The sequence below is a fragment of the Macaca thibetana genome, chromosome 9 (genome assembly GCF_024542745.1).
Source record: "Macaca thibetana thibetana isolate TM-01 chromosome 9, ASM2454274v1, whole genome shotgun sequence".
Classification (NCBI taxonomy): Eukaryota; Metazoa; Chordata; class Mammalia; order Primates; family Cercopithecidae; genus Macaca; species Macaca thibetana.
In genome coordinates this window covers 91,880,997-91,908,930 of record NC_065586.1, presented here as the reverse complement: position 1 = coordinate 91,908,930, position 27,934 = coordinate 91,880,997, and the positions used below count along the sequence as shown (strand labels likewise).

General features: G+C 39.0%; 1 protein-coding gene and 1 long non-coding RNA gene across 2 annotated transcripts in view; one reads left to right on the top strand and one right to left on the bottom strand.

The window, feature by feature from the left end:
* CC2D2B (coiled-coil and C2 domain containing 2B) overlaps positions 1-27,934 on the bottom strand; it is a 344,324-nt gene that overhangs the window by 117,204 nt on the left and 199,186 nt on the right. The gene's annotated exons all lie outside the window — the stretch shown is intronic.
* Positions 14,638-16,353, top strand: LOC126962108 (uncharacterized). The gene is made up of 2 exons (XR_007728592.1): positions 14,638-14,751; positions 15,618-16,353. It is a non-coding gene; the product is annotated as an uncharacterized LOC126962108 (long non-coding RNA).

Below are 27,934 nucleotides of genomic sequence, written 5' to 3'. Positions count from 1 at the left end.
GATCAGGAATAGCTATAATTATATTAGATAAAATAAATTTCAAGACAAAAACAAAGAAGGTCATGATATAAAAGGGATCAATTCATCAAGATGTAACAATTGTAAATACATGTGCTCCCAACACTGAAGCACCCAGATATATAAAACAAATATTATTAGAGCTAAACAGAGAGATAGACAACCAATACAGCAATAGTTGGAGATTTCAACATCCCACTTTCAACACTGAAAAGATCATCCAGATAGAAAATCAACCAAAAAATTATCTAAACTAAAGATAATTTTTTATCTAAACTAAAGACAAAATGGACCTAATAGTTTAGACTTTATCTAAACTAAAGACCAAATGGACCTAATAGATATTTACAGAACGTTTCATCCAACGGCTGAAGAATACACATTCTTCTCTTCACCACATAGATCATTCTCAAGAATGGGCCATATGTTAGGCTACAAAACAGATCTTTAAAAATTCAAAACTTTTGAAATCATATCAAGTATCTTCTCTGACTACAATGGAATAAAATCAAAAGTCAGTAACAAGAGGAACTTTGGAAACTATACAAACAATATGCCTCTGAATGACCAGTGGCTCAATGAAGAAATTAAGAAAATTCCTTGAGACAAATGAAAATTGAAACATAACATACCAAGACCTATGGGATACAGCAAAAGCAGTACTAAGAGAAAAGTTTACAGCAATAAGTGTCTATGTCAAAAAATTTTTAAAAAGAAAAAAAATTCAAATAAACAACCTAAAGATGCATCTTAAAAAACTAGAAAAGCAAGAGCAAATCAAACCCAAAATTCATAGAAGAAATAGTAAAAACAAGAGCAGGAAATAAATCACATTAAAATAAAAAAATAGAAAATACCAATGAAACAAAAAGTTGTTTTTTTGAAAAGTTAAACAAAATTGACAAACCATTAGCCAGACTCACTAAGATAGAGAGAAAACCCAAATAAATAAAATCAGAGACGAAAAAGGAGACATTACAACTGATACTGCAGAAATTTAAAGGATCCATTAGAGGCCATTATGAGAAATTATATGCCAGTAAGTTAAAAAACCCAGAAGAAATGAATAAACTCCTAGACACATACAACCTACCAAGATTGAACCATGAAGAAATCCAAAACTTGAATAGACCAATAAGAAGTAGCAAGATCAAAGCCATAATAAAAAGTCTCCAAGCAAAGAAAAGCCTGGGACCTGATGGCTTCACTGCTAAATTTTGGCAAATATTTAAAGAACTAATATCAATCCTACTCAAACTGTTCCAAAAAATAGAGGACAAGGGAATACTTCCAAACTCATTCTACAAGTATTACCCTGATACTAAAACCAGACAAAGTGACATCAAAAAAAGAAAAGTACAGGCCAATGTATCTGATGAACATTGATGCAAAAATTCTCAACAAAATACTAGCAAGCCGAATTCAACATCATATTAAAGAGATCATTCATTATGACCAAATGGGATTCATCACAGGGATGCAAGGGTGGTTAAACATACACAATTCAAACAATATGATACACCATATCAACAGGATGAGAGACAAAAATCATACGATTATTTCAATTTATGCTGAAAAAGCATTTGATAAAATTCAACATCACTTCATGAAAAAAAATCTTCAAAAACTGGTATAAGAAATATACCCCAACACACTAAAAGTCATATGTGACAGACCCACAGCTAGTGTTATACCAAACAGGGAAAAACTGAAAGCCTGTCCTCTAAGATCTGGAATAAAACAAGCATGCCTAATTTCCCCACTGTTGTTCAACATGTACTAAAAGTCCTAGCTAGAGCAATCAGACGAGAGAAATAAAGGGCATCCAAATTGGAAAGAAAGAACTCACGTTTTCCTTGTTTGGAGATTATATAATTATGTATTTAGAAAAACATAAAGATTTCACCAAAAAAAACTATTAAATATGATGAACAAATTCAGCAAAGTTGCAGGATAGAAAATCGATATACAAAAGTCATTAGCGTTTCTGTATGCCAACAGCAAACAATCTGAAAAAGAAATCTAGAAAATAATCCCACTTACAATAGTTACAAATCAAATTAAATACCTAGGAATTAACTTAATAAAAGAAGTAAAAGATGTCCACAATGAGAACTATAAAATGCAAGAAATTGAAGAGGATACACAAAAAATGGAAAGATATTTCATGTTCATGGATTGGAAGAATCAATACTGTTAAAATGTCCATTCTATTCAAAACAATCTACATATTTAATCCAGTCCCTATCAAAATACCAAGAACGTTCTTCACAAAAATAGAAAAAGTAATCCTAAAATTTGTAGGAAACCTAAAGAGACTCAGAATAGCCAGAGCTATCCTGAGCAGGAAAACACAAGACTCAAGAAATCACATTACCTGACTGTAGTCCATTCTCACGCTGTTATGAAGAAATACCTGAGACCGGGTAATTTATAAAGGAAAGAAGTTTAATTGACTCACAGTTCTGCATTGCTGGGGAGGCCTCAGGAAACTTCCAATCATGGCAGAAGGCAAAGGAGAAGTAGGCACCTTCTTCACAGGGCAGCAGCACAGAGTGAGTGCAAGCGGGGCAATGCCAAACGCCTATAAAACCATCAGATCTTGTGAGGCTCACTCACTCACTCTAACAAGAACAGCATGGGGGAAACCACTCCCATGATCCAATTACCTCCACGTGGTCCCCCCATTGACACATGGGGATTATGGGGATTATAATTCAAGATGAGATTTTGGATGGGGACACAGCCAAACCGTATCACTGACTTCGAATTGTACTACAAAGCTATACTAAAAGCCAAACCATACCACTGACTTCAAATTGTGCTACAGAGCTATACTAAACAAAACAGCATGGCACTGACATTAAAACACACACACACACACACACACACACACACACACACACAGATCAATGGAACAGAATAAAGAAATCAAACATAAATCTACGCATCTACAGTGAAATCATTTTCAACAAGGTGCCAAAAAAACACATTGGGAAAAGACAGTCTCTTCAATAAATGGGGCTGGGAAAGCTGGATATCCATATGCAGAAGAATGAAACTAGACCCCTCTCTCTCACCATATACAAAAATCAAATCAAAATGAATTAAAGACTTAAATCTAAGATCTGAAAGTATGAAACTACTAAAAGAAAAATTGGCGAAACTTTCCAGGACATTGGTCTGGGCAAAGATTTCTTAAGTAATACCCCAAAAGCACAGGCAATCAAAGTAAAAAAATGGACAAATGGGATCACATCAAGTTAAAAAGCTTCTGCAAAGTAAAGGAAACAATCAACAAAGAAACAGCCCTCAGAATGGGAGAAAATATATGCAAACTATGTATCTGATAACGGATTAATAACCAAAATATACGAGGAGCTCAAACAACTCAATAGGAAAATATCTAATAATCTGATTTTAAAATGGGCAAAAGATCTACATAGATATTTCTCAAAAGAAGACATACAAATGGCAAACAGGTATATGAAAAGATGCTCAACATCATTGACCATTAGAGAAATGCAAACCAAAACTACAATGAGACATCATCTCACTCTCTTAAAATGGCTTTTAACCAAAAGACAGGCAATAATGAATGCTGGCAAAAGTATTGAGAAAGGGCAACCCTAACACCCTGTTGGTGGGAATGTGAATTAGTACAGCCACTATGGAGAACAGTATGGGGTTCCTCAAAAAACTGAAGATATAACTACCATATGATCCAGCAATTCCACCACTGGGTATATACTCAAAAGAAAGAAAATCAGTATATTGAAGACATATCTGCACTCCCATGTTTGTTGCAGCACTGTTCATGAGAGCCAACATTTGGAAGCAACCTAAGTGTCCACCAACAGATAAATGGATAAAGAAAATGTGGTATATATATGCAATGGAGTACTATTCTGCCATAAAAAAGAATGAGATCCTGTCACTTGCAACAACTTGGATGGAACTGGAGGTCATTATGTTATGTGAAATAAGTCAGGCACAGAGAGAAAAACTTTGCATGTTCTCACTCATTTGTGAGAACTGAAAATTAAAACAATTGAACTCATGGAAATAGAGGGTATAATGATGGTTTCCAGAGACTGGGAAGAGTATTGGGTAGGAGGCAGGGAATGGGGAAGGGTAATAGGTACAATGCAATGAATACGATCTAGTATTTTACAGCATGAAAGGGTGGCTATGGTCAACAATAATTTATAGTACATTTTAGAATAACTGAAAGAGTACAATTGGAATATTTATAACACAAAGAAATGATAAATGCTTGAGGCAATGGATAACCCACTTACCCTGATGTGATTATTACACATGTATAAAAATATCTCATGTACCTATATATATATATACACACACACACACACTACGTATCCATAAAAGTTAAAAATTTCCAAAAAGGAATTGCTCTCTGGAATATTAAAAAATGGCCTTTTAATGAGAAAATCCAAGAGTTAGTTCTTAGTGTTCATGTATTGCCTACTTCATGTATCTTTTAAGAGGGTCAAGTTAAATCAGATATATACAAAAATACTTTGAAAATTCAATGCTATACTAGTGTTAGCTATTACTTGATTTATTACCCTGTAGTGTGTGACAATGTTCAGCACCCTTATTGTTTGAAAACTTTATATATCCTTGCCCTCTACCCTTCTACCTCTGTAGCTACTTATTCTCTGTATCCTTCAATGGCCATACCTCTTTATATCCTAAATGTAGGGTACATTCCAAAGCTTTGGAGGGTGCATGTATTCCCATGGGTTCCCAAATCTGTGTCTCCAGCCTTCACTCTCCTAAGCATCAAAACCATATTTCTCACTGACTCCTGGTAATTCTAGTTGAATGTCATATCATCAACAAAAATTCAGTATGTTAAAACAAGCATTTCTTTTCCAGTTTTTATAAACCCCAATATTCTATAGGTAAACTATTCTAGCAATGTTAAACCCTTTTTAGAATGATATGATGTATGAATTTCTTTTTAATTTTAATGCTAAAATATAGAATAGCAAAGACTCCTGAAATAACAACTGCACATACTAACCAAACTAATGTGCAGTTGGAAAGCTCAAGCTTTCCAATCACAGTAAAAACATGAATTTGTGTCACAAACCAAAGCAGGCTATTGACATGACCACAGTAAAAACATCATAAAAAGAGCCCAGTCTACAAACTTTCTGAAAGAACTTCAAAATCTACCAGTTGTTCCTGTGCCACTATTAAACACTACTGAATAAGGTTAACACGGACTGCGACGTTCCCTTATATCTTATTCAACCTTCAGTACCTACCTCAAGACAATAAAACATACCTAATTCTACTCTTGACCAGGGGAGAGCAACCCTTAAGGTATGAGGGAACGACTCCAGCAAGTGATTGATAGAGGTCTCCCTAATTAGTTCCCAAATATCTTGCCCAGCATTCCCAGAATCCTGTATAATTTTCATAACTTATCATTTCCATCTAGAAGGTAGGGATAAAATATGAATCTTAATTGCAGTTACTCTAAGAGACATGTAAATATTGCTCCTATATAGATTTAACTCACTGACAAACATCTTTTTGAGCAAAGCAGGGAATAGCTTGCTGGCTAGGTGACAGAACATACAAACAATAGACATTGAAGTAAGAGATTAAATAAATACATATATAAATAATTCATCTTACTAAATAACTCACAGACCAAATAAGAATACAATTCATCCCTAAACTCTCTTATTGTTTCTTTTTTAACATATGAATTTATGATTTGTATATAGAAACAAATGTATCACATTTATCAGGATTATCCTCCATTTACAATAGGGTTATTTGGAATAATCAAAATATTATAAACTCCATTAATACCTTACTTTTTAAAAAAAAATCTTCTCTTTGAAATATTTTTCATGATGGTCCTTTTATTTCAACTTTCTAAATAAATAAGAAATATTATTGAGAATCACATATAAGAAAACTGACTATTGTGATACTTGAGGTTAAAAGTATGCTTTAAAAATTTTTAAATGTAAAGAGAAACAAAACAAATATACTATCACTTGTGCTATTTCATATTTGTATTTGGTCACCTTTAGTATTTAATAGAAATCCTGGTTAATGCAATAAGAGATATGCAAAAGATGGAAGTAAGAGGTGTCACTCTTAGAAGAGGAAAATAAAATTATCATTGTTTGTAGATGATAGGTTTTTATATATGAAAAATCCAAAAGACTACATAAACAAAGTTTAGACATAATTAGAAAATTGGAATTGGCAGAATACAAGAGAATATATGCAAAAGTCAGTATCTTCCCTACATGCTAATATACTAGGAAAAAAATCACTTCCACAAAAATGGTACCAAAAAAAAACTTCAAAATACTAAGGAATTATTTTAATTTAAAATATGTATGAACTCCCTTTCCCCGAAAAGTATAAAACTTTACAGTAAGAAAAAAAGGATCTGATTAAATATACATTTGATCTTAGCCAAAAGGCCAAGAAGCAATGATTACATATAGATATTCTGTGGAGGCAGAAAAATTGATTAAAAGGCTATTGATAGATACTAGAGAGCTGAATTTTAAAATAGATATGAGGGCCGGGTGTGGTGGCTCACGCCTGTAATCCCAACACTTTAGGAGGCCAAGGTGAGAGGATCACTTGAGGTCAGGAGTTTGAGACCAGCCTGGCCAACATGGCGAAACCCCACTGTCTCTACTAAAATTACAATTAGCCGGGCATGGTGGTACACACCTGTAGTCCCAGCTACTTGGGAGACTGAGGCACAAGAATCACTTGAACGTGGGAAGCAGAGATTGCAGTGAGCTGAGATCCTGCCACTGCACTCCAGCCTGGGCAACAGAGCAAGACTTCATCTCAAAAAAAAAAAAAAAGGATACGAGAAGGCGAGTAGAGAGAGATTCATTTAAGAGGTAGAATTCACAGGATTTGGTGACCAATTAGATATGCAAGACAAAGTGAGCGAGGAGTGGAGGAGAACTTTCAGGTTTTTGGCTTGATCAACTGAGAGGCAGCTTCATTTCAAGTACCGTCAAAATAGAAAGGTAATTGAGATGGGATTAACAAGTTCAATTTGGAGATACTGCTTATAAATGCTTATAAGACATTCAAATGAGAGATCTGGAAGGTGGTTAAAAATAATGAATAGACTTGGAACAGAAAATAATCAAGTCTAAGTAAAATAAATTATTTGTATAATCAGTAAAAAAAAAAAAAAAAGGCACTTAACAAATTAAAGAATCTTAAAAGACTACCAGCACACTTAAGATTCTTCCTACTAACATACCAAAATAAGACAGAAGAATAAAATGGTGAGAAAAGAGAATTTTGAATTTATGATCCATTCTGCAAGAACTTCTAAAATTTTTGCACTTAAAATCACGACCTGGCTTATTGATGACTATATTGTAAATGTTGTCTGCTCAACTAGGCAAAGTAGCACACATCCTGTAGACAGTAAAATTATAACAAACTATCAAATAAAATGTTATTGCAGAAATTATTAATCATTTTTTTTGCAGACCTGGAAGTGTTCCTAACCTGTTCATTTATCATTCTACATAAGAGATAAGATAAATAATCATTTAAAATTTGGATAAAATTACAGATCTAGATGAATATTGCACTGCTCTGTTGAATTCTCATGCAAAAGTAAGGAAAAATTACAGTGCAGACTTCTGCCTTCTTACAGCAATTCAATTCTCTGTGTTAGAAAATTGGCTCCCACAGTTAAACCCTATCTTCTCTTTGAGGTTATTGCTGATTCATGATTCTTGCAGTTAAAGCTTTTTCTAAAAGGCAAGGAAATTGAGGATTAGCTATTTTTGTATCAGATGACCTGGAGTTTCTCTATCACTTTGGTGATTTCTGAAATGAAATTTCCTAGGGCTTATATTGTAAGTTTAACATTCATAAAGAAATGTATCACTTGAACTTCTGAAAGCTAAAAAAAAAAAAAAAAAAAAAAAGGTGGGAGTTGGTCAGGAGATCTCTTCCTAGCAAGGCTTGGTATATGAAAGTATACAAAAGTCCAATGTCCAATTTGTAGTTTTGTAAGCATTTATCTTTCTATTAATGATGCCCACAGGGTAACAGATATGATAAAATATTAAAACTTCTGGGCGGGTGTGGTGGCTCACACCTGTAATCCCGGCACTTTGGGAGGCTGAGGTGGGTGGATCACCTGCGGTCAGGAGTTCAAGATCAGCCTGGCCAACATGATGAAACACCCTCTCCACAAAAATACCAAAGTTAGCCGGGCATGATGGCGGGTGCCTGTAATCCCAGCTACTCGGGAGGCTGAGGTGGGAGAATCGCTTGAACCCGGGAGGCGGAGGTTGCAGTGAACCTAGATTGTGCCATTGCACTCCAGCCTGGGTGACAGAGTGAGACTCCATCTCAAAAAAAATATATATATATATAAAAAAATATATAAACTTCTTTAGTATTAGTACAATAGATTTTGCTGTGGTTTCTTAATTTATGTTTGTAATTAATGAAATTAAAGTCAAAGATGAAACCAAACACATTACTTTTCTATGATTATAAAAGCCAGAATTCCTAACATCTCATCCTGTCATTCATAAGAGTCTTTGGGATGGAAGCCAACTTCCGAAATTTCACAATGAAAACCAGTAAGACATCAATTCAATAAAAAAATATAAAAAACAACTTGTTGATGGTAACACAACAAAATTAGAGCAATTAACTGATTTCAAATTATTACATTTCTAAGTTATAAAAATCATTAAATTTAATAAAAATAGTGTTAGTCAGTGGAGGCTGAAAAGACACTATGAGATTTACGTCTCTTTCCACATTCTTTTTTGGCTCCACAAATACCTTTGCAGCAGAGTTGATATAGTCTGAATGTTTGTCCTCTCCAGATTTCATGTTGAAATGTATTCGCAATGTTGGAGATGGGGCCTGATGGGAAGTGATTGGACTGTGGGGGTGGATCCCTCATGGATGGCTTAGCACCATACCCTTGGTGATGAGTGAGTTCTTGCTCAATTCACATGAGATCTAATTGTTTAAAAGAGTCTGATACCTTGCTTTTCTCTCTCTTGCTCCTTGTCTCACCATATGGCATGACAACTTTCTTTCCACCACAATTGTAAGCTTCCTGAGGCCGTCACCAGAAGCAGATGCTGCAGCCATATTTGTGCAGCCTGCAGAACTGTGAGCCAATTAAACTTTTTTTATTTATAAACTACTCAGTCTCAGGAATTCCTTTATAGTGACACAAAAACGACCTAAGACAGAAAGTTGATGCCAAGATGTGAAGCATTCTGTACAGATACCTGAAGATGTGGAAGTGGCTCTGGAACTTGGTAAGGGGCAGAGGTTATAAGAGTATGGAGGCCTCAGAAGAAGACAGGAAGGGAAGATGAAGGAAAGTTTGGAATTTCTTGGAGACTGGCTAAATGGTTGTGGCCAAAATGCGGATAGAGATATGGACAGTGAAGGCCAGGCTGATGAGGTCTCAAATGGAAATGAGAAAGTTACTGGGAATTGGAGTGAAGATCACCCCTGTTATGCCCTAGCAAAGAACTTAGCTGCACTGTGTCCATGTCCGAGGAATCTGTGGAAGTTTGGACTTAAGAGTGATGACTTAGAGGTATCTGGCAGAAGAAATTTCTAAACATCTAAGCATTCAAAAAGTGACATGACTGCTTCTAACAGGCTATTATCAGATGTGGTAGCAAAGGAATAAAGTTGGAACTTATATTTAAAAAGGAAGTAGAGCATAAAAGTTTGAAACATTTGCAGCCTGGCCCTGTGGCAGAGAAAGAATTTAAGCAGGCTGTGGAGCAATCACTTGCTAGAGAGATTAACTTGACTAAAAGACAGCCAAGTGCTATTATCCAAGACAATGGGAATAAGGCCTCAAAGGCATTTCAGAAGTCTTTCAGATAGCCCCTGCAATTACAGGCCCATAGGCCTAGGACGAATGAATGATTTCAGGGAGCAAGCCCAGGGCCCCACCACCCTGTTCAGCCTCAAGACACTGCTCCCTGTATCTAAGCTGCTCTGGCTCCAGCCTTGGTTCAGAGAGGCCCAGGTACAGCTTGGGCTGCAGCTCCAGAGTGTGCAAGCTGTCAGCCTTGGTGGCTTCCACAGGGTGTTAAGTCTGCAGACGCTCAGAATGCAAGTATGAAGGAGGCTTGACAGCTTCCACCTGGATATCAGGGGATATATGAAGAAGCCTGGGTGCCCAGACAGAAGACTGCTACAGGTGTGGAACACTCACAGATAAACTCTACTATGGTAATGCTGAGGGGCAGTGTGGGGTTGGAGCCCCCACAGGGTCTCCCCTGGGGCACTGCCTCGTGGAGCTGTGGGAAGAGGCCGTCACCCTCCAGACTCCAGAACGGTAGATTCACCAGCAGCTCGCACTCCCTGCCTGGAAAAGCTGCAAGCACTCAACTTCAACCCATGACAACCACCATGTGGGCTGCACCCTGCAAAGCCACGGAGGCGAAGCTGCCCAAGACCTTGGGAGTCCACCCCTTGCACCAGTGTGCTCTGGATGCAGGACATGGAGTCAAGTATTATGTTGGAACTTTAAGATTTAATGCCTGGCCTGCTGCATTTCAAACTTGCATGGGGCCTATTACTCCTTTCTTTTGGCCAATTTCTCCCTTTTGGAATGGGAATGTTTCCCCCGTGCCTGCACTGCCATTGTATCTAGGAAGTAAATAACTTGTTTTTTATTTTGCAGGAGCAGAGGTGGAAGGAATTTGGCCTTGAATTTCAGATAAGACTTTGGACTTTGGGATTTTTGAGTTAAGGCTGGAATGAATTAAGACTTTGGGGACGGCCGGGCGCGGTGGCTCAAGCCTGTAATCCCAGCACTTTGGGAGGCCGAGACGGGCGGATCACAAGGTCAGGAGATCGTGACCATCCTGGCTAACACAGTGAAGCCCCGTCTCTACTAAAAAATGCAAAAAAAAAAAAAACTAGCCAGGCGGGTTGGCGGGCGCCTGTGGTCCCAGCTACTCGGGAGGCTGAGGTAGGAGAATGGCATAAACCCGGGAGGCGGAGCTTGCAGTGAGCTGAGATCTGGCCACTGCACTCCAGCCTGGGCGACAGAGCAAGACTCCGTCTCAAAAAAAAAAAAAAAAAAAAAGAAGACTTTGGGGACTATTGCAAAGGCATGATTATATTTTGAAATGTCAGAAGGATGTGAGATTTGGGAGGCTAAGGGTGGAATGATATGATTTGGATGTTTGTCTCCTCCAAATCTCATGTTGAAATGTGATTCCCAATAATGGAGATGGGGCCTGGTGGGCAGTGATTGGATTGTGGGGGTGGATCCCTCATGGTTGGCTTAGCACCATCCCCTTCATGATGAGTGAGTTCTTGCTCAGTTACTTCACATGAGATCTAGTTGTTTAAAAGAGTCTGTCCAGGACCTGACCTCCCCCTTGTCTCCTTTACTGCCTCTCTTGCCATGTGACATGCTGGTTCCCCTTCCCTTCCACTATGATTGTAAGCTCCCTGATGCCCTCACCAGAAGCAGATGTTAGAGCCATGCTTGTATAGTCTGCAGAACTGTGAGTCAATTAAAACTCTTTTCTTTATAAATTACCTAGTATTCTTCTGTTACAATGCAAGAAAGGCCTAAAACAAGAGTATCATTTAACATGACGGTTAAATGCAAGTTCATGCAATTCCCCAGACATTTGTAGAAACTAGAACACCACACAAATTTTTGTTTATCTGTTTGTTTTTCAGAGACAGGGTCTCACTCTTTCACCCAAGCTGAAGTGCAGTGACATGATGACAGCTCATTACAGTCTCGAACTCCTGGGTTCAAGCGATCCTCCTGCTTCTGCCTCTTGAGTAGCTAGGACTACAGGCATGTGTCTCTAAGGCTCGGCTAATTATTATTGTTGTTATTATTATTATTATTATGTGAAGACAGGGTCTCACTATGTTGCTCAGGCTGCTCTTGAATTCTTGGCCTCAAGCAATCCTCCTGCCTCGGCCTCCCAAAGCATTGGAATTACAGGCATGAGCCACTGCGCTTGGCCTAAACAAATTTCTAAATCAGTTCTGCGGGCACAAGACTAAGCGAGATCCCTGAATCAGCAAAGACTTCTTTTTGGCACAATTTTCAATCACCTTGGTTACTTCTGTCACATGCCATTTGGTTTCAGGAGTGCTAGCAAAATAAAACCACAGAAAAATTTCTAGCATGTGGAAATGGTTACACAATGCATATCCTAGTATATAGTAACATATCTTTAATTGTGATCCAGTCAGAAATTTGGTTCCCCTTAATTTTCCCCTGGCTCTTGTTAGAAATATTTCTAAATGTATTAATGCAGTTTCCTTCCTTAGCAGATCTGAATTCAGACCAAAATCCAATTTTATCTTTATCTCAGTTCATCTATTGTCACACAGTATGATGACACCTTTCTGAACTCTCTTATAGCAATGTTTCTTAAAGGATGCTCTTCCAGACTTAATTTGAATTAGGATTCTAGGTCCAGAATTAAGGACTCATTCACAGTTATGATGTAATTAAGGCAACAATAGCATTTTGTAAAAATAATATATTAAAAATATGGTACCAGCTACCCTTTATTGTTATTAGGTTATGTTAGAATTAGAATTTAACTTAACAATTCTTTACTTAGTTCAGTGGAATACAGCAGTATTTCAGTGTACTACAAAAAACATTATGACTTCCACGTATTGCATTAACTGGCAAGTTTAAAAATTAACTTAACTGGTATCTTGTTTTCCAAAATCAAAACGTAGGAACAAGTGGTGTGACAAAAGATTTTCTGATCTGTGAATTTATTTAAGTCTTTGAAAGGCAACAAAACTAAATCACCTACTCCTCTCAGGACCAGTTCCCAAGTCATCACGTCCTGCTCCTGTAGATCAAGAAAGATTTGGGCCCACTTCTCTATCTTGGGACTTCTGGTACATGAAAACTAATGTGGAAACAGGTTACAAAAACTATCATACTATATTTTGAAAATTTACATCTAACACACACCATGCAATGTAGTTTTGTTACTCAAAAGTAAATTACAAGATTTATAAAAATACATTAATTCTTAGAGCAACCACTGGCCAGGAGGTCCAGAAACTTGAAACAATTAAGTACTGTAATGCCTTTTATTCAAAACTGAAGATGTACCTCTGTGTCTATACTCATAACCTCAATTAGACAGGAAGTCAACCGGGAGGCCCTTTCTGAAAGTGAAGCCAAAAAACCCTCACATCCACTTCCCCATCTAAGCCGCAGTGACCACTCTCCAACATGATCCCTCAACTATAGCTGGATGGAGTTCTTGTTTACACTCCCTGGCATCTCCATCCTTTAATTTTTACAACTTCCCCGCAACTGGATAGCATTCCGTGTTTCAAAGGCTGATTCAAACTCCACGTCTTCCAGGAAGTTTTTCCTAACTCTGTCTCTTGATCTCCAACAGCACTTGTAGTTCGTAATGTGAATTTTGTTCATTACATTCTACCTTGCAAGTTCATCTTTCTGCTTGTCCTAATGTGAAGACCAGGACTAGGGCAAGGTGTTCAGCACACACAGTAGGCACTGAATTAATAATATGCCGACCCGTATTTGATACAAATCAAACACTGCTCTCGAGTGATTTTCTTTTTTTTTTTTTTGGAGACGGAGTCTCGCTCCGTCACCCAGGCTGGGGTGCAGTGCCCGGATCTCGGCTCACTGCAAGCTCCGCCTCCCGGGTTTACGCCATTCTCCTGGCTCAGCCTCCCGAGTAGCTGGGACTACAGGCGCCCGCCACCTCGCCCGGCTAGTTTTTTTTGTATTTTTTAGTAGAGACGGGGTTTCACCGTGTTAGCCAGGATGGTCTCGATCTCCTGACCTCGTGATCCGCCCGTCTCAACCTCCCAAAGTGCTGGGATTACAGGCTTGAGCCACCGCGCCCGCCTCGAGTGATTTTCAACTGTACTCGTTCCCAAATTGGCTAACGAACGGGTCGGCCAGGCCCCCGGACTACAAGTCCCAGCTGCCTGCGCGGACCCGGCTCCCGTTATCCCAGCCCTGCGTGTTCCCCCATGGAGCAGAGCTCCACAAAAGTGCGGGAATGTCTGACAGGGAAGCATCAGAGAAGCCTTCACCAGCAGCCCGACATTCACCTGGACGCACAGTGCACTTTTCTTAACGTCTGGGCAGCGAAGGCAGGGCACACCATCTACCGCAGGCTAGGACGATCACCAACCGCCCCACCGCACCCTGCGCCCGCCCCACGGCACCCGCCGGCTGCAAGTCACGGCGACCCAGGAGCATGCGTGCTGCGACCCCTGGCCTGCCAGCAGGAGCGGAGCGCGCGCCTGGGGGAATCTTCGGTGCGCCAAGTCTGTTCGCCGCCCGGGTCTATCACCCCCGCCCCTCGCCTCTACCCGCGCGCGTGTGAGTTGTAGCGTCCCCTGGGTTCTGTTCTGGAGGAGGCCTGAGAGCGGGGTTGCCTGGGGCGTGGGGCCCTCACCCCTCTCGTCGTGGTGAAGAGGCGTATACCCAGCGGGTGAGTACCAGCCGCGAGCTCCCGGTTGAGCTGGCGTCCCCGGGGAGGACGCTGCGGGGCGCCGCCGTGGGAAGAGCGTGGAGGACGCAGCGTGGAGGCGCGAGGCCGTAGGACGCCAGCCAGCCAGTTGCGCGGGTTGCGGCGCACTGGGACCTACTTTATGCTTTCCGTCGTCCCTGCCTTGCTAGGAAAAGAGGTGAGCTTTGACTTCGGGTGATTCCTTTGTGACTTACAAAAGAGCCCCCTAAATATGCAAGCGGTTCCTTTTATTTCCAGAGCTTGCTGTTAGCCTACTAATGTACTATGTTTAAAGTATTAAAATAGGGCATGCCAGACACGCTCACCCACGTGTCGTCATTCATTGCTTAATAAACAGAGCATAGCCCTCGTTGTTTTTCTTTTTCCCATTGCCTCGCTCCGAGTTAGAATAACGAGATAAACTAAACGTGATGCGGTTGGGAACTTGTTCAGGGAAACCGGCTGGGACGAACTTCGGAAACTTGCTAGTGTGGAGAGCCGCACAGTGGTGGTTTGTATGCTTTCACTCATTCGAGCCTTCCACGGTGTTTAACTGCGTTCTGTGTCAGGCATTGTGCCCCAGCAGTCGTTCTGTGTAAACCTTCCATGCATTTTTAAGCTTTGCTCTTATTTTCTTTCTAAATGTACATGTTAATAACAGGGAATAAACTATTAACATCTTTATTCTGATATTCATTAATTGACTACATTTCTTAGAATTGTCTTTATTTTTTAATAGCGTAGTGACCAAAACTAGTCGCTAGTGTTCAACCTTAGTAAGCAAAATAAAGTCCCAGTGTTTCTGACAGCTTGGCACTGAAACAATGTTAGAGTTTCATTTGAGACCATAAATCCCACCCTCCCTATAGTTTCTGTCATACTTGGTAACCACCCAGATAATTTATCCCTTCTCGCAGCATCATTCCCACACCTTCTCCATCTGCTAATCATCTCACTATCCGCCTTCGTCTGGAAACTGGAAACTCTTTCTCTAGACTCCCCATATGTAAACCCCTCTATATCTTTATATCTTCTTGTTCACAGAACATTCCTCCTTGTGATATTGGGTACCTGGCTCTCTCCTGAAGACGCTGCTTTCCCAGCAATTCACCACAGCGAAAGTCTGCCACCGCCCCCGCGCCGCAGGTGGTGTCTGTATTTGTTGTCTTATGGCCATTGCTAGGCCATTCCATTCCACCCTTGTAAACCTTAGCAGAAACTCTTCTCTAATGAGCCCTTTTCCCTCTCCTCACTGTTATTTACCAGCTGCCTGGTCACTCATGTTCATTAAGGAATTTAGTACCCAACTCAGTTTTTTTTTTTTTTTTGGGACGGAGCCTCTATCAGCCCAGTTTGGAGTACAGTGGTGCAATCTTAGCTTGCCGCAACCTCCGCCTCCCAGTTTATCCTGTAATGACAGTAGCATTTACAGAAAGTTTCTGTTGGAAATAGAAAAAAAAAAAAACATGGAAAATATATGAGTATAGAAGAAAAACAATTGAAATTCCACTTTTAAAATAATGATATATTCTCTTTAAGACACCATTTTCCTTCTCCCTGTCGCTTCAAAAAAAAATCAGAATAACACTACATGTAAAAGTTTTGCGATGTGATCTTTATGTAACATTTTGAGGATTTTTCCTTATTAAATAGTCTTTGTGGCCTGGCATGGTGGCTCATGCCTATGATCCAAGGACTTTGGGAGGCCAAGGTGGGAGGATCACTTGAGGCCAGAAGTTCAAGACCAACCCGGGCAACAACATAGCAAGACCCTGTCTCCCACACACACACAAAAAATTAATACCTGGGAAGGGTAGTGCCTACCTGTAATCCTAGCTACTTGGGAGCCTGAGGACGGAGGATCCCTTGAGCCCAAGAGTTCAAGGATACAGTGAGCTATGATTGCACCATTGCATCCCATCCTAGATGACAAAGTGAGACCTCATTTAAAAATATAATCAATTAGCCAGGCGTGGTGGTGGGCACCAGCTACTCAGGAGGCTGAGGCAGGAGAATGGCATCAACCCAGGAGGCGGAGCTTGCAGCGAGCCGAGATCATGCCACTGCACTCCAGCCTGGGCGACAGAGCGAGACTCTGTTTCAAAAATAATAATAACCATCTTTGAGAAATGTGATTTTTAACAGTAACATGATATTCCAATGTGTTTCTATTATACATAATGGTGCAGTGAATGTTACGCCCAAACTCTTTTTCCCCAGTATTTCTGATATTTGCCTTAGGATAATTTCCAAGACATGAAATCACTGAGGCAAAGGATGTGAATATGTTTAGGCTCTTTGTACAGCTCTAGTTAGTTAAAAGCTTTGACAATGTTCTTATGCTATGAAATTGTCACCAATTCTTCTTATTGTCTTATGTTTTTTCTCTTCCTTCTTTGTTCTATGTTTAATGTTAACATTTTATCTGTATTTTGTAACCTTATTTTTCATTTTTCATCATAGACGGTAAATCAGAGACTTACTCCAACCCCGAAGTTTATACTGAAAGACTTGATTAGCGTAATAAAAGAACTAAATGAGGAGCTTGGATTAATTATTGATTTAACATATACCAAGATATTATGAAGTTAAGGTAAAGTTGCAAATGTATATTGTTATCATGGGTAGGTCTTAAAATAGAAAGTTTGTTTTTTGTTGTTGTTTTGTTTTTTTAAGACAGAGTCCTGCTCTGTCACTCAGGCTGGAGTGCAGTGGCACAATCTCGGCCCACTGCAACCTCCGCCTCCCGAGTTCAAGTGATTCTCCTGCCTCAGCCTCCTGAGTAGCTGGGATTACAGGCGCCCACCACCATGCCTGGCTAATTCTTGTACTTTTAGTAGAGAAAGGGTTTTGCCATGTCGGCCAGGGCGGTCTCAAACTCCTGACCTCAGATGATCTGCCCACCTCGGCCTCCCAGAGTGCTGGGATTACAGGCGTGAGGCACCACACCTGGCGAGAAACTTTTTTTTAATACTGCACTTAGAAAGTGAAGTAAGATATTCTCTTGGTTATTTTAATATAAATTTCAGAATTGCCCATGAATAATCTCTTAGCAACGTTTTTAGTCCTTCATATAATCATACAGTATTCTTTTTCTAAAAACCATGGGTTGTGCAAAGAGGGAAAAAACACTGAACTTTATCCTTTTTAAAAAGCAAAATAACTAGAAGGAAATGTAGTTGCAAATAGGAAAAGTGAAAAAGGGGCAGAGAAACAAAAGGAGGGAAAGACAGTAATATGATGAAAACAGAAGAGATAAAAATGTAAGTGAGATGGGTATTACAACAGTAGTTTTTGAACTTTAAAAGGGAAATCTTTCAATTAAATCTTGCTCCGAAACCCGTTATAGAAAGCAGATACGGTAAGTGGGGAGTTGTGTTGGTTGAAGCAGGGGATTGAGGATCCAGACTCAGTTCACTTGACATCATAATTATTCTCCTTCCTTCACTTTCCATCCACAGGCCAAGGGGCAGAAGGACACTCTGGAGAGCAGAATTTTAAAACCCTTCTCCAGAGGAAAATAATTCTTAGACCTTATGAAAAAACTAAAAATTGCAGTGACAAGATATGAAAGCATCCGTCTTAGCAGTTCATGTGAAAAAGCAGGGAATTTTACTAGATGCAGTATGATGCAGCTGATTAAAAAGTTAATGCACTTTTAAAGTTTGATATTCTAAAGTTCCAGATTTAAGTCAAAGGAAACAGTAGTTTTACTATACATGTGGATGGTTCTGCCATTTTTCAAGTGTTGAGTTCAATTATGGTACTACATTTTTTATTTAGTTTTTTTTTTTTTTTTTTTGAGATGGAGTCTCACACTGTCGCCCAGGCTGGAGTGCAATGGTGTGATCTTGGCTCGCTGCAAGCTCCACCTCCCGGGTTCACGCCATTCTCCTGTCTCAGCCTCCCAAGTAGCTAGAACTACAGGCGCCCGCCACCACACCTGGCAAATTTTTTGTATTTCTAGTGGAGACGGGGTTTCACTGTGTTAGCCAGGATGGTCTCGATCTTCTGACCTCGTGTTCCACCCACCTCGGCCTCTCAAAGTTTTGGAATTACAGGTGTGAGCCACCGTGCCCAGCCTATAATACTACATTTTAAATCACTAAAAATTCAAGAGGGATAATGACTGAGTCTCATGTCTCCTGTAATACAGTAGTAAATCAGTTTAAGTTATTTCCAGACTTCAGTTTTTGACCTCCACAAAGACAGCAATTAGAAATCGATTTTCTGAGGTCCCCTTTGGCTCCAAAATGCAATGAGTAAAGTTTTCATTGACCCTGCTTACTGCCTTTATAGAAATAAATTTCCAATATGCAGAAAGAGAATGCAGAGAATCTTAAATGGGACATAATCACTACAGTTGTTTGTATTTGGAGTATATGGAATTAGGTAGCCAATGCCACCTGTAGCCAATGGCAACAAGGTGGATTTTTTTTTTATTGTTTATACTTTTACAACCTTAATTTTAAGGGATAAGAGACCATTTTCAGCTTAGGTGTTGATAGTGCTAGAGTTTCAAAATGTGGAATATGTGATAAAGAATTTTTATGTAAAATTGGACATAGTAGTATTAAAACCAGAGCTAGACAGTAAAGAAAGCAGTAAAAACTAGATTTTACTCAGGAACTATTGCAATAAAGGAAGGGACTTGAGTATAGAACTGTGCTCAGTTCTGAAAACAACAAGAATAAGGGGGGATTTATACCAAGGAACAGAGTGGGGTCAGTGGATGGAAAATTCCTAGGAGGAAACATCAAGGTCAGAGGGAATTCTGGTTAAACAGATCTAACAGGATTCTTGCCGAAGGCAGGCCAGGATGATCGGACAACACCTGGGGGGCAATGGGGGATGAGGAATTTGATCGGCTATTGAGGGAGGTCAGATATGAGGATGGGGATTCTTACAAAACTGACTTAACAGGATTCTTGTTCTTGATGACAAGGCCCGAGTACCGGGCCTAATAGAAAATGGGCTCAAAGGAACCTGACTAAATTTTGCTTAAGGAGAGTCTTTGTCAGTTGTCATCATACTTAAATTGCTTATTTTTGCCAAGTATCTCTTACCAAAGCTTTATAAGAATTTAATTGTGCTTCTCATTATGAGAACAGATAAAAGAAAAGGCTATTAAAAGAAAAGGAATTGTTACTAGCCAATTCATAAAGTAGGAGAGAGTTCTTAGACCCAAGATTTCAGAGTAGGAAAAAAAAAAAAAGACACCACAGGGACCAGATTAACCCTCCCACCTGAAACAACAAAAGAAAGGTGAAGAAAATATATGAAACAACAATTTCCAAGAAGTTGGATATCAGGCAATGAAGGACAGTGATCTCTGAGAAATGTCCCAGCTTGCTGCCTTGAAAGAGATTCCAGGTCATGGTGCAGAAAGTGGGAATCATGAAGGAGCCAGTCACTGCCAAGTTAAGGGGACAGAAGTGAGACGCCTGGGAAACCAAGGCAGCTAGCACTGGTCAAGAGAGCACTGCCCAGGGAGAGTATTCTGGAGTACTCTTTCCCCAGCCTCAGGTGCTTTCCTGGAATACAGAAGGTTTCCCTGCATTTCAGGAAAGTACCTGAGGCTGGAGAAAGAGCTGCTCTAGAAGGTTAGAGGGGACAGTACTTGGAGCTCACATAGGGCTGGCAATAGTGACTTTTCCCACCAGCTATTATGAGGTTATGGAAAACCTCATAATTCACAGGATACTGGGTAGCATTCAGAAGGGCCTTGTCTCAATAGTGGGGAATAATGAGCCCTAGACTAAACATTACTCTGATCTTACCTAATAAGTCTTAACAGCAAGACCTGAAAGGATCAAACTGTTTCCAAGTAACCGCCTCCTGAAACAAAGCTCAAGAGTATTTGTAGGAATCCAAAAAAGATACAGTCCTATGAGTTTGGGTTACTTTTCTTCTTCTAATTTTTCTGTTTCAAGGTTGCATGGGATAATGAAAAAAGTATTAGACTGGAAATCAGGAGAGCTGAGTTTTTGTCTAGTTCTGCTACCGACTTACCATGTGACCATGGTCAAGGTTTTCTTTTTTCTTGTCACAAGTGACCCCAGTACATGGAGGGATTTGGATCAAACAAATTCTGAAGAATTCTTAAACTCTAAAATGAAATTGTCTTTAGGCCTTCTATATTTTCTCAAAAGAATCAGGAACACTAAAATGCAGAAAAGATTACTTGATTCTACTTAGTTTTACTAATTGTTTTATCAAGCATAAGGGATTCTAATTTGTTACAAAAATTTAAATCACTTAAAATCAATTTGTGAATTTCTCTTAAAGTTAGTCATTTGCTGGATAAACCAAATTATATATAACATTTATCCATTTTAATATTTTTTTATTTCAATAGTTTTGGGGAACAGGTGATGTTTGGTTACATGCAAAAGTTCTTTAGTGGTGATTTCTGAGATAGTGGTGCACCTATCACCCAAGCAGTGTACACTGTACCCAATGTATAGTCTTTTATTCCTCCTCCCTCTCCCAGCCTTTCCCCCAAGTCCCCAAAGTTCATTGTATCATTCTTATGCCTTCTTATGTCCTCATAGCTTAACTCCCACTTATGAGTGAGAACGTACGATGTTTGGTTTTCCATTCCTGAGTTACTTCACTTAGAATAATGGTCTCCAATTCCATCCAGGTTGCTACAAATGCCATTATTTCATTCCTTGTTATGTCTGAGTAGTAGTCTATAGTGTGTGTCTGTGTGTGTGTGTGTGTGTGTGTATACATATATATATATATATATATATACACATACCACATTTTCTTTATCCACTCGATGATGGGCATTTGTACTGGTTCCATATTTTTGCAGATTTTGCAATTGTGAATTGCGCTGCTATAAACATGCGTGTGCAAGTATCTTTTTTGTATAATGACTTCTTTTCCTCTGGGTAGATACCCAGTAGTGGGATGGCTGGATCAAATGGTAGTTCTACTTTTAGTTCTTTAAGGAATCTCCACAGTTTTCCATAGTGGTTGTACTAGTTTACATTCCCACCAGCAGTGTAAAAGTGTTGCCTTTTCACCACATCCACACCAACATCTTTTTTTTTTTTTTAATTTTTTAAATTATGGCTATTCTTGCAGGAGTAAGGTAGTATCACATTATGGTTTTGATTTGCATTTCCCTGATAATCAGTGATGTTGAGCATTTTTTCATATGTTTGTTGGCCATTTGTATATCTTATTTTGAGAATTGTCTATTCACGTCCTTAGTCCACTTTTTGATGGGACTGTTTGTTTTTTCTTGCTAATTTGTTTGAGTTCCTGTAGATTCTGGATATTAGTCCTTCATTGGATGCATAGTTTGCAAAGATTTTCTCCCACTCTGTGAGTTGTCTGTTTACTGTGTTGATGATGATGATGATGATTTTGCTGTGCAGAAGCTTTTTAGTTTAATTAAGTCCCATCTATTTATCTTTGTTACATTTGCTTTTGGGTTCTTGCTCATGAGGTCTTCGCCTAAGCCAGTGTCTAAAAGGGTTTTTCCAATGTTATCTTCTAGAATTTTTATGGTTTGAGGTCTTAGATTTAAGTCTTTGATCCATCTTGAATTGATTTTTGTATAAGGTAAGAGATGAGGATCCAGTTTCATTCTTCTACATGTGGCTTGCCAATTATCCCAGCACAATTTGTTGAATAGGGTATCCTTTCCCCACTTTATGTTTTTGCTTTGTTGAAGATCAGTTGGCTGTAAGTGTTTGGCTTTATTTCTGGGTTCTCTATTCTATTCCATTGGTCTATGTGCCTGTTTTTTAACAGTGCCATGCTGTTTTGGTGACTGTGGCCTTATAGTGTAGTATTAAGTTGGGTAATGTGATGTCTGCAGATTTGTTCTTTTTGCTTAGTCTTGCTTTGACTATGTGGGTTATTTTTTGGTTCCATATGCATTTTAGGATTGTTTTTTCTAGTTCTGTGAAGAATGACAGTGTTATTTTGATGGGAATGCATTGAATTTACAGATTGCTTTTGGCAGTATGGTCATTTTCACAATATTGAATCTGCCCATCCATGTGCGTGGGCTGTGTTTCCATTTGTTTGTTGGTTAGGTATTTAACATACCATATAATTCACCCACTTCAAGGATACAATTCATGATTTTTATTAAATTTACCTATTTATGCATCTATTACTGTATATCAGTTTTAAAACACTTCTATCTCCCTAATAAGAACCTTCATGTTCATGAACTGTTCATTCCTATTCCCCCACCCCAGGCAACAATTAATGTTGTTTCTGTCTCTAGAGATTTGTCTCATGTGGACATTTCATATAAATGGAATCATACAATATTGGTCTCTTGTGTTTGGCTTCTTTCGTTTAGCATAATGTTTTTAAGGTTTACCCATGAGATACAGCATATATCAGTAGTTCATTCCTGTTTTTGCTGAATAATATTACATTATATAGATAAACCACATTTTGTCTACCTATTCATCAGTTGGTGGTGTGAAGGGAAAATTAATCTTGGGGCCCCAAAATCACTAAGCTAAAAGGAAAATTCAAGCCGGGAACTGCTTAGGGCAAACCTGCCTCCCATTGTATTCAAAGTTACCCCTCTGCTCTCTGAGATAAATGCATATCTGATTGCCTCCTTTGGAGAGGCTAATCAGAAACTCAAAAGAATGCAACCATTTATCTCTTATCTACCTATGACCTGGAAGCCCCCTCCCAGCTTCGAGCTGTCAGGCCTTTCCAGACAAAACCAGTGTTCATCTTACCTGTGTTGATTTATGTCTCATGTCTCCCTAAAATGTATAAAACCAAACTGTGCTCCATCTTGGCCACATGTCATCAGGACCTCCTGAGGCTCTCTCACAGGCACGCATCCTCAACTTTGGCAAAATAAACTTTCTAAATTAACTGAGACCTATCTCAGATAGTCAGGGTTCACAGTGGACATTTCAGTTGTTTCCCATTTTGGGCTACTGTTAATAAGTTTGCTAAGAACATTCATATTGAGGTCTTTGTATGGATACATGTTTTCATTTCTCATGGATTGATACCTAGGAGTGAAATTTCTGGGTCACATGGTAAATTTATATTTAACTTTTAAACAAATTGCCCAACTATTTTCCAAAGTGAGTTTAGCCATTTCTCTACATCCTTGCCAATATTTGTTATTGTCTATCATTTTTATTTATTATTTTAGTGGGTTTGAAAGGGTATCTCATTGTGCTTTTAATTTGCATTTCCCTATTTATAATTTGCATTTTGTATTCCTGAATGGCTTTCTGCTATTATCCCATTTAGATTGATTCTTTACAATAAAGCTTATGAGTATTGGCAATAGAATTTAATTATCACTATAAGAATAGATCACTACACCATTTCCCTTTTTATTAGTCTTTGCCTTATTCTTAGAAAAAGTTTACTTTTTTTAAAGAAAAAAAATGTTTCATGTCTATAGAATGTGTTTCCTTTTTAGCTCTAGGATCTCACTGTCCCTATCACTTTCCCCTCTGGCATCTTAAATCAACCTGGCCACTTTCCTCTTGCTTTCAAACATACCTAGAAGTGTTCTGTTGGTTTCTATTCTCTTGTATGAACTACTATTCCATTTTCTTGTTGTGCCTATTGTCAAACATTTGAAAACACCTTGTCTGTGATCACCACCTCCATTTCTTTACTGTGCCACTCTCTTCTTAAATGTGTGGTTTGTTTTCACCACTTAATGCAATTGCCTTCTCAGAAATCACCAACAACCTAACCAAATCCTGCAGCCTTTTCTTTGCAGCATCTGGCATCTACACATACAAAGAATGCCAAATCCAAAAATCTGAAAATTGAAATGCTCCAGAATATGGAACTTTTTGAGCATTGACCTGACACTCAAAGGAAATGCTCATTAGAGCATTTCAGATTTCAGATTTTGGGATTATGGATGCTCAACTGGCATAGTGCAAATATGCTAAAATCCACAAAAATCTGAAATCAGAAACACTTCTGGTCCTAAGCATTACAGACAAGGGATATTCAACCTGTACTTAAATTTTTTTATTTTGGACACAGTAATTATCCAGGTTTGCCTCTTTTCTGATAGCTCTCAATCACTTTGGTTGTCTCTATTCTTCTCACTGTAGAGGTTTTATAAAACTTTTTCTTTGGCTTTGCTTTTATTCCCATTCTCTTGTCACTTTGGCTGTCATGTCTGCCAGATGACCCCTAAATGTTTCTCATACCTTAGTTATGTACAAAATCCCCACTTCTCTAAGGAACACTTTCTTTTCAAATCACAGGTCTTAGGGATAGTTTGTGTAGCTCATAAAAAGAATGAATGTTTTATGCATATTTGTTTCTTTGACACCACATCTGTTTTGTTTGCATTATGGTCTTTCAGTGTTTCGTAAGCTAAATAAAATCAAATCAGAAACTGAATTTTGCCTGAAAGCTGGGGATTTTCTTCTCAATATTTATTCAGGTATTCTGGGAGGAAAATTTATTGGTTACTAATCTCTTATAAGAGCTGCTTGATTAAATATTCTCTCCTTATAGTCTTCTTCCCTTTGCAACCTTTTGCTTGTGCTTGTTTTTAGTCCCTACCTAAAGAAATGTTCTTCGCAATAGATGACATCTGAAAATTAACAATACCAGAAAATTAACTCTGGGGGCATAGACAAGTCATTTTCTGAGCTCATGTCAACATTAACATCCATCTAAGGTTGTGATTGCTATTTATAGATACTAATATATAATTTTTCCTGCCTTCTCTGGCCTTTAGTCCTGAGAAGATTGCTTTTATAACATGCCTAGATGTCAGTTTTCTACTTTATGAAACTAAACAACACTGGAACAATTCAAAAATCTTAGTGTCTTTTAGCCTAAACTCAATGGCATATTCCTAAAGAATACTTTCCATTTAATTTTATCTTCTCTAATGAAGATAATGGTATTCATGCAACATCTTTTATATGCTGTATGGTACTCAAGCAACATCTTTTATATGCTGCTCAGCAATTCTGTTAAGCACCTCTATGTGCCAGGCACACAGCTCAACACTAGACCTACAGAGGTCAGAAGGAGCCCTTGCCCTCAAGGAGATAGGTAAGTAAACCAGCAAATAGTTTATCCATTCCACAAGTATTTATGGAATACCTACTGTGTCCTGGCACTCTGCTAGCTCTGAGGATTCAGCAATGAATAAGACAGGTGTGAAAATAAGTAATTCAAAATCTAAGCTGTTGGAACTCCAAACTATTTTGAGCCTTAAAGAAATGTGATTATGGGGCCTGAGTCACGTTACAAGCAGCTGTAACCTGGGAAGCTGTAATCTTTGTTTCTGTGATTATAGATTAACCATCCTCCTTGCTCACAGTGTTTTACAAAATGTTACAAATGACTAAAGGGCTCCAGGAAAGACCCCTTCCCTGTTACTGTTGGTTTTTATTATAGATTAACTTTCCTTTTAGTTTCTTACCCAAAGATTTCATGGCTATCACACTGTGTTAAGATGGAGTGTTAAATACCTCTTTTAAATTGGAAAGGAAATGAAAACCAACTGTAAAGAAAACAAGCCATACAGAAAAGAAACTCATAAACTAGCCTTCTAGAAAGTGTTAGAAACCTACTAAACTTCTTTGTTTTCTGCCTATCTATGCAAGAATTTAACTTTGAACTTTGGAACACTGACCCTATTTCTCTGACTCTGTGTCTCCCAGATGGCTATTCCCAGCTTTTTACTTGAATAAACTCCACTGGATTTTGATCCTTTTGATTATTTCAGGTTAACCCACACCAGGCCGTGAAGGTTGTAAATCTGTGTGGACTTGCAAGGCCTTATATGACGGGATTTTGCACTTGCTGTTTCCTCTGCCTAGAATGCTTTATCTTTGCATGGCTCAGTTCAAATGTCACCTTCTCAGAGGGCCAGCCTTCCATGACTGTCTTATTTACTGCTGTTCCTCTCTTCTAGTCACTGTTGATTGCATGATCTTGGATTTCCTTCAAAGCACTTATTGCTATCAGAAATGATGTATGTACTTGCTTTTGGTCTGTCCCTCTTGAGGGCAGGGACTTTGATTGATTTGGTATCTCTAAGTGTTTAAACGGTGTGTGGAATATTTTGGGCACCTAAAACACATTTGATGATGGGATGAAACAACAAATGTGTGGATGGTGCTGGAGAAAGGCATTCAACACATAAGGCAATTTCAGATAGTGAAAAGTATGGGTACTCAGAGAAGGTTAATGGAGAAGAGTCAGAGTATTCTGATGTCTGAGCAGAAATGTAAAGGAAGCATTGGCTAGGCAAAGAAAACAATGTAAGCTGGATCACAGAGGTGTGAAAGCATGGCACATGGGGGATTCACAAGTAGTGAGAATGCCTAGATTATAGGTTCACCTAGGGGCAGATAGCAAGGGTGAGAGCACGAAGGAGCTGACTTGTCTTAGGAAGATTTGAATTACAGCCTAAAGGCAAAATGTAGTCATGGAGGCATTTTATGTACAAGTCACATAATAAGTTATGTATCTTAGATTACTCTGGCACCAGAGAGTAAGACAGATTCGAATAGATAGTTTACATGAAGGAAAAAAGGTGTTTTCCCTGTTCTCACACAGCTACTCAACACTTCTGACACCAGATGTGTGGGGATTTTCCCACACACATCAAGCAGTTCTGCTGTGGACACCATCTGGGTGTCCTGTAATTCAATTCTGTTGACACTATCTACCTGGAGATAGCATCAGATCCCATAGGTTGAGGACTTAGTCTCACAAAACTGTCCCCCACTTCGGATGCCAATCACAAGCCCCAGGTTGCAGTCTGTACTTCTGACAACTAGCTATAGATCAGAGTTCCCATAACCCCTCCTAAATCATTCTATTAATATTCTAGAGTGCCTCACAGTATGCGGGGAAACACTTATGTTTACCCATTCATTAAAAAGGACATTGCAAAGGATACAGAGGAACAACCAGACAAGAGACGCAGGGCAAAGTACGTGGGAAGGGGAGCCAGGCTTCCATGCCCTTTCCAAGCAAGCCACCTTCTAGGAACCTCCACGTGTTCAGCTATCCAGAAGTTGTCCAAACCCAAGCCTTTTGTATTTTGATGGAAGCTTCATTAGGTAGGCATGAGGGATGAAATCATTGGCCATTGGTGAGGAGATTAACCTACAGCCTTTCTCCCCTCCCCAAAGGTTAAGGGATAGAGCTGAAAGTCCCAACACTTTAATCCTGCCTTGGTTTTTCTGAGGACCAGAAATTCTAATGTATAATGCTGAGGCTATCAGGGGCCCCAGTCACCAGTCATCTCATTAGTATACAGAAGGCACTCTTACCACTCTGGAGATTCCAAGGGTTTTGGGAGTCGTATGTCAGGAAATGGACTATGACCAAATGTATGTTTC